Genomic DNA, 8,957 nt, shown 5'->3' on the forward strand with positions numbered 1-8,957 from the left:
ATACATAGAACCACCACTAAAGAATCTATGCAAAGAGATACACTGTGAAAACACTATAAATAAATAAAAAACAGACTTCTAAAAATACAGAATGCACCTACAGAATGGCAGAAATGTTAGATCCTTCTGATTATTATCATTATCTAATGCCCATCTTCATCTCTTGTGACAGTTTGGCTAAAAGTTCATTTTGTCACATATAATTATGGACTTCACTGCTCTTTTTTGGTTACCATTTGCAAAAATATCTTCTTCCATCCTTTTCCCTTCAACCTATTTATATCTTTATAGCTAAAGTCTTTTGTATACAGCATATAGTTGGTTCTTGCATTTTTAATCTACGCAGTCACTCCATGTCTTTTGCTTATGATGTTTATTTAATCCATTTACATTTAAAATATTAATGTTAGGAAAGGACCTAGCATTCTTGTTTTGTTCACTATTTTCTGTTTGTCTTTTAATTATTTTGTCTTTTTTCTTTCTTATTTCCTTTCTTTGTCTTTCATTAATTTCTTTGTTGTAACATGCTTTGATTTCTTTTTTATTTCTGTTATGTACCTTATGTATGTTCTTTGTGGCTACTGTGGTGACTGTATAAAATTAATATTTATTTATATCATATTATGACTCTGTTTAAATGCTACTCCTTTACATCTCTTCTACCCCAACTTTCTGTTATCAATGTCACAAATTACATTATTTTACATTTTGTACCATTAGTATAGTCTCATTGTTATTTTTTATGCTTTTATCTTTTAAATTTTGCACTGGAATTAAATGATTTATGTACCGCTATTACAGTATTACCAGATTCTGTATATATCTGTTTTTTACCAAAGAGCTTTATATTTTCATGATTTCATGTTGCTGTCTAATGTCCTCTTGTTTCAAGTTCAGGTCCCGTAGCAATTCTTATAAGAAAGATCTAGTATTGATGAATCCTTCAGTTTTTGTTTATCTGTGAAAGTCTTTATTTCTCATTCATTTTTTAAATAAGATTTTATTTATTTATTTGAAAGACAGAGAGACAGAGAGAGAGAGTGAGAGCACAAGTCGGGGTAGGGACAGATGGAGAAGCAGACTCCACGCTGAGCAGGGAGCCTGACATGGGGCTCGATCCCAGGACCCTGAGATCAGGACCTGAGCTGAAGGTAGATGCTTAACTGACTGAGCCACAGAGACACCCCTCACCTTCATTTTTGATAGACATTTTTGCCAGATAATATTCTTGGTTGGCAGCTTTTTTTGTTTGTTTGTTTTGTTTTCCTTTCAGCACTTTGAATATATCATCTGACTCTTTTACGACCTAAAACATTTCTGCTGAAAATTGATTGCTAATTTTATAGAAGCTCACCTGTACATGATAAGCTGCTTTTCTCTTGCTGCTTTTAAGATTCTCTCTTTGTCTTGACTTCTGGCAATTTGTTTATAATGTATCTCTGGACCTCTTTGGGTTTATTGTATTTGGAATCCTTTAAGCTTTTTGAAGTTAGAGGTCTACTTTTTCCTCAGATTTGGGAACTTTTTTCTGATTATTTTCCATATAAACTCACTGTCCATTTCTCTTCCTCTTGTCCTTCTAGGACTCCCACAATGCATATGTTGATTTTCTTGCTGATTTATCATAATGCCTTAGGTTTTCCTTTACTTTTTTTTTTCCATTCCTTTTTCTTTTTGTTCCTCTGTCTCAATACCAAATGATCTGTCTTCAGGTTCAGTGTTTTTCTTTTTTTTTTCTTCTTGACTAAAACTGATGTTTATGCTCTGTAGATTTTTTTTAATTACAGTATTGTATTCTTCATTTCCACAATAGTTTGTGATTCCCTTTTATAGTTTATTTTGTTGATATTCTCATTCTGTTCAAGCACCTTTTTCCAGATTTTGTTTCATTGCCTGTTTATGTTCTTTTGTAGTGCATTGAACTTATTTACAATGCCTATTTTGAATACCTTTATCAGGTAATTTATAGATCTCCATTTCTTTGTAGTCAGATTTTAAAGATTTATTTTGCTCTTGTGCCTTGTGATTTTTGTTTTTGTTGCAATGATTTGTGCATCTGAGAAAATAACAACTTTTCCCAATCTTCACGAACTTTCTTTGTATAGCGAAGATCTTCACCAATCAGCCTGACAAGAAATTCTGATGGCCTCTCAAACCTTTTGTGGAAATGCATTTTCCTGGGCTTGGTGTTTAATTTCTCAATTATAGAGGTCAGCTGACCTCTGGTTTCTTTTCCAAGAGCTTGTAATTTCTTGCTCCCTCTGGTATCAGTCTACTTGTAGAAGATACTCAGGCACTGCAATAAACCACTGAGTTCTATTTTATTTTCAGCAGCCTACAGAAATCCAAAGTATCCTGAGTCTGCCAGTGTTCTAAGTGAGGAAAGAAATACCAGTCCCTTAGGCAGCCCTCTGAAAAGCCAGACCATTTGACATTTATTTAACTCTTTTCCCCCCCTCCCCCTCCCAAGGAGGAAGCTATGAACTGGACACTTTCTCATGATTGTGCTGAGTAGTACTAGTTTCTGTCTACAGTATTACAAGTTTTCTGGAACTACAACAAGAAATTGAGTTCTCTCTTTTTTTTGGTTGCCCCCAGGCAACCAAAGTATGCTGGTTCTGACAAAAATACTGGTTCAAAGGCACACATGCACCCCAATGTTTATAGCAACATTATCAACAATAGCCACATTATAGAAAGAGCCCAAAGGTCCATCGACTGATGAATGGATAATGAAGATGTGAGACACACACACACACACACACACGCACACACACACACACAATGGAATATTACTCAGCCATCAAAAAGAATGAAATCTTGCCATTTGCGATGATGGGGATGGAGCTAGAGTGTATTATGCTAAACAAAACAAGTGAGTCAGAGAAAGACAAATACCATATAATTTCACTTACATGTGGAACTTAAGAAAGAAAACAGATGAACATAGAGGAAGAGGGAATTTAAAGAGAGAGAGAGAGAAGGAGGCAAACCATAAAAAACTCTTATTAATAGAAAATAAGCTGAGGGGAGATGGGTGGGGGATGAGCTAAATGGGTGATGGATATTAAGGAGGGCACTTGTGATGAGCACTGAGTGCTATATGTACATGATAAATCACTACTTTCTACTCCTGAAACCAATATTGCACTAAATGTTAATTAACTAGAATTTAAATAAAAACTTGAAACAAAAAAATAAAAATTAAAATAATAAAGAGAAAAGAAATAAAACATTTTTAACTTATTGCAATGTAGCTGTTCTTGGCTTTGGACTTCCGTGGGGGTATTGTGACTTCTTAAGTAATTTCTGGAGTTCCTCTAGAAGTTTTTTGGACCACGTAGTGTTAAGTCAGTGTATCTAGAAGTCAATGAGGGCTGGGGCTTTCTATTTTTCCATCTTGCTGATGTCCTCAATATTTATTCACGGTTCTTAAAAAATCCTTTAATAATAAGAATACAGTGAAATGTCTTCCATATGATAAAGATCATTTATGGGTCTCCTAAAACTAATATTCTTAATAATGAAAGGTTGAATGTTTTCCCCCAATGCTGGGAACATAGCAAGAATATTTGGCCTTACCACTATTCAACGTAGTGCTTAAAATTCTGGCCAGTGTAATAAAACAAGACAAGAAAAGTCACACAAATTTGAAAACAGGAAATTATAATTTCCCTATTTGCAGATGTTATGATTCTGTATATAGAAACTACCAAGGAATGTGGCAGATGGTATTTACACATGTGATAAGCATAGCATACCATATAGAGTTGTTAAATCACTGTGTTATAAACCTGAAACTAATGCAACAGTGTTGCATTATTTAATATTTTATTGCAATATTTTAAATTAAATATTTTAATATTTAATATTTTATTGCAACATTGTTGCAATATTTTAATAAAAAGAAAGAAGGGACCCCTGGGTAGCTCAGTCGGTTAAGCATCTGCCTTCAGCTCAGGTCATGATCCCAAGGCCCTGGGATTGAGTCCCACATTGGGCTCCCTGCTCAGCAGGGACCCTGCTTCTCTCGCAGACTGCTGCTCCCCCTGCTTGTGTGTATTCTCTCTCTCTCTGTGACAAGTAAATAAATAAATAAAATATTTTTAAAAAAAAGGAAAGAAAGAAAGAGAAAGAAGAAAGAAAGAAAGAGAGAGAGAAAGAAAGAAAGAAAGAAAGAAAGAAGCTCCCAAGGAATCTACCAAAAAAAAAAAAAAAATCCTACTACTAAGAGTGTTCAGTGTTCTTTCTACAGGAAATAAGATACATATACAAAAATCAATTGTAGTTTCATATGTTAGTAATAAGAAAATAAAATAAAATAAATTGAAAATTCAATTACAGTTGCTGAATGAAAGAAAATATTTAAATGTAAATCTCGGAGACTTTTACAGGACTTGTATGCTAAACAGTACTCAGTTTTGATGAGAGAAATCAAAGACAATCTAGGCAAATGGAGAGGCACATCATGTTTATTGATGTACAGATATTAATTTTCCCAAACTGATACACAAATTTAGCGCAATTCCTACAACAACTTTAAGATTTTTTGTTTATATTGAACAAGATTTTAAAGTATATATGTATCTATATAATAATTATATAAAGTCTATACATATAGTATATAAAGTATAGAGAAAAGAAAGTCAAATACCTATAATAATTGAAAAATAATGAAAACAAAAAAAGAACAGTCTTCACAATTTCAAGATTTATTTTATAATCATTGTAATAAAGGCAGTGTGGTATTGGCAGAGAATAGACACACAGATCAATGCAACAGAACAGAGAACTCAGAAATAGAAAAAACAAAACAAAACAGAAACACCAAAAACTCGACCCAACTCTTACTATTGTACTTACACAAAAATGAACTGAAAGTGGTTCATGTTAAATAAATAAATAAATAAAAGTGGTTCATGTAAAATGTAAAGCTCTAGAACAGTTTTTAAAATTATGGGCAAAATCATCAAGATCTAGAGCTAAGCAATATAGACTTGACATCAAAATAACAATCATTAAAAAAACTGATAAATATGTCCTTATAAAAATAAAAATTTTGCTTTGCAAAATGTATAGGACAAGCTATTTCTGGGAAAAAACATTTACAAGCCACTCACCTGAGAACAGGACTAGTCTGTGTGTGTGTGTGTGTGTGTGTGTGTGTGTGTGTGTGTGTATTCAACACTTAAACAAAAAATCCCAACCATTTAAAAAATAAGCAAAAAACATATTTCACTGAAAAGGATATGCAGTTGAAAAATAGATACATGAAAGAATATTTAGTATGGTTACTAATTAGTTACACGAAAATTAAAATCATAATGGGATATCACTACACAAATACAATGGCTAAAATAAAAAATTGTCACAATATCAAATGCTAGTAAGGATATAGAGACACTGGATAACTCATACACTGCTGTCATTGCTGGTGGGAATTAAAAATGGTACAGCCACTCTAGAAAATAATTTGGCAGTTTCATAAAAATCTAAATACACAATACAATAAAACATATCAATGGCATTCTTGAACATTTATCCCAGAAAAATGAATACTTATGTTGTCACAAAAACCTGTAAGCAATCATGACAAGAGCCAAATGGCAAAGTTGAAACTCCAAAAGTCTGTCCTTCACAAAAGCAATGAAAAACTATAAGAATCCATTTTCTCAGAACTCTTGTTACTAATTGGAGGCTTACAGAAATTAGAGATACACTTAGGAAAAACAGCTGAAACTCAGTAAGTGAGCTTTGTGTTACTTTTTTTTAAAATTTAAATTCAGTTAGCCAACTTATAGTACTAGTTTCAGAGGTAGCATTCAATAATTTATCAGTTTCATATAATACCCAGTGCTCTTCACATCAAGTGCCCTCCTTAATGCCCATCACCCCATTACTGCATCTACCCACCTGCCTCCCCTCCAGCAACCCTCAGTTTGTTTCTTTAGTCAAGAGTCTTTCATGGTTTTTCTCCCTCTCTGATGACTTCCCATTCTGTTTTCCCTCTCCCTTATGGTCCTTTGCCCTGTTTCTTATGTTCCACATATGAGTGAAACTGTATGATAGTTGTCTTTCTCTGATTGACTTATTTTGCTCAGCATAATACCCTCCAGTTTCTTTTTAATGGTGACAAATTTCTCCCAACGTAAAAATAACTATTTTAATAATTTTAAAGTGCAAAACTGTGTGGCTTTAGTACATTAACAATATTGTACAACTATCACCACTATATAATTCCAGAGCATTTCCATTACCCCAGAAGGAAACCCTGAACCTATTAATTAGTTACTCCCCTCCCCTCCTTCAAGCTTTCCTCCAAGCTTTGACAACCACTAATTTGCTTTTTGTTCTACAAATTTGCCCATTCTGAGTAATTCATAAAAATAGGATGATGCAACTCATGGCTATTTGACTTCTTTGCATAACATTTTCAAAATTTATCCATGCTGTAGCATGTTCAATACTTCATTTCTTTTCAGGGTTGAATAATATTCCATTGTATGTCTATCACATTTTATTTAACCATTTATCAGTTGGGTTGTTAATACATTTTGACTATTGTGAATAGCGTTGCTGTGAAAATTTATGTCCACATTTTTTGAGAACATCTGTTTTCAATTCTCTATACCTGGCAGAGGAGTTGATCAGTCATATTATAATTCTGTGTTTTACTTTTTGAGGAATTGTCAAACTGTTTTCCACAATGACTATATTATTTTACATTCCCACTAGCAAAGTTTGAGGGTCCCATTTTATCCAAATCTTCATTTACACTAGTTATTTTCTGGTACTGGTCCATGCAGTAATGCACATGTATTTGGAAACATGCTAAAGGGAAAAAGCCAGAAACAACAAGACGTATATTGTATGATTCCATTTATATGAAATGTGTAGAATAAGTAAGTCCATAGAAACATATAGCAAATTAGTTGTTACCAGGGGCTCAGGGATGGGGTAATAATGAGTGACTATTTAATGTTTTTGGGGTTTCTTTTTGTGGTAGTGGAAATGTTCTGCAATTATATAGTGGTAATGTTTGCACTGCATTGTGAATGTACTAAAAGCCACTCAATTGTATGTTTTTAAATGATTAAAGGGTTAACTGTATATTGTGCGAAATTAACCTCAACTTCAAAAAGTACCAAAGAAGTTAAACAATTATGCTAAAAATATTCTCTACATATATATTATTGTATTTTTTTCTTACAAATTACAAGAATCTACATGTCTAAGAATAGGAAAGTTGTTAAATTAATTGTATAAAGAACTTCTTTCGATCATAATGTCATTGAAAATTCCAAATTTATATTTTAATATGCTATAATCAAGACTTTTGCTAAAATACATATAGCTAGCATGCATGTATATATGCATATAAATATATATGTATATATTCACACACATTAGTTATATGTGTATATATATAAATCAAAGAAAGTATCATATGTAAACTCTATATTATGAAACTTAAGAATGCAGTTTATCTCCTTCCAAACATTTATTTTTCAAAATCAAGCAAAAAGCATTTTTTTAAGAAAATCAACTTTATTAAATACGATTTTTAGACAATAAACTGTATTCATTTAAAGTGTGCAATTTGATGAGTTTTGACATATGTATACACTCATGAAACCACCCCCACAATGAAAATGCAAAACATTTCCATCACCTCAAAGATTTTTGTATAAAAATGAACTTTTTTATACAGAGATTTTGCACTAAAAATGAACTTGCAGTTCATGCCTCTTTTCACCCTGGGCCCATACAAACATTGATTTGCTCTCTGTCACTGTAGATTAGGTTGAATTTTCTAATGTAGCAGTTTTGAAATTCATTTGTGTTATATACATATTAGTAGTTCATTCCTTTTTATTGATGAATAGTATTCCATTATATGAATGTGCCATATTTTGTTTATCAATTCACCTGATAATGAGCATTTAGGTGGCTTCCAATTTTGCTATTTAATTAAAGGAATAAAAAACTAGAATCAGTTATTATTATTTAATTGTTGCCACTCTCACCATCGTCATTATTATGTCAAAATGTAGGCAGCTAATTATTCCAAACATGTATGCATAACAAGCCTGAACTTTTGACGAATTTCTAGAATGCCATAATATTCATTATCTATGCTACTAGAGAGTAAACTTCTTTAAAACTAGGACACCTATTATCTGATTCTTTTTTCATAGTTCTTAGCCTGACTTGGGAAGTACTCAATATCCAATGATGTTATTTAATTAGACACACAAAAATATAAACAAACAAACAAACAAAAAGAAGTGGATAGATGTGTGAATGACTGAAACATTCTGTACTTAAGTGCTTTCAACTTGTGTCCTATCAGACTGTACATAGAAGGAGACTACTCTGCAACAAATATTAAAATCACTAATATTCATTTTTAAAAGTTTATGTTTATTTTCATCTCCCTCATATATACATGTTTACACAAACACACAACATATGCAATTATTCACTTATTTATGTAATATTATATGGTTACTGAGCATGGAAAGTTTCCTCTAGTTGAGAGCCTCTCCTAGGGTTAGGCTTGACTCTCACACCTGCACCTGTGTCTCTAATGTTCTGAAATATTCTCTTGAGATATACACAATTTTCCCCCTTGAGAAAAGCACAATGCTTCTTTAAATGTTTAATTCAATAGTACAGATATCAAAGGATTTAGAGGTTAAGGTCTGTACATGTACATATATTGTATAATAGTGATGCTTTGTGACCAACATCCTGAACGCCTGGAACAGATTGCATTCAGCTTATTGCTTTGCTGTCAGAAACCAAGGTATTAAAGGACATACAAAAATGGGAGTAAAGGGGTGCCTGGGTGACCCGATCGGTTGAGGTATGACTCTTGATTTCAGCTCAGGGCATGATCTTGGGTCATGAGATTGAGCCGCCATCCCCCACCTTGGCCTCTGCACTCAGCATGG

This window comes from Ailuropoda melanoleuca, chromosome 8 (assembly GCF_002007445.2).
Source record: "Ailuropoda melanoleuca isolate Jingjing chromosome 8, ASM200744v2, whole genome shotgun sequence".
Classification (NCBI taxonomy): domain Eukaryota; kingdom Metazoa; phylum Chordata; class Mammalia; order Carnivora; family Ursidae; genus Ailuropoda; species Ailuropoda melanoleuca.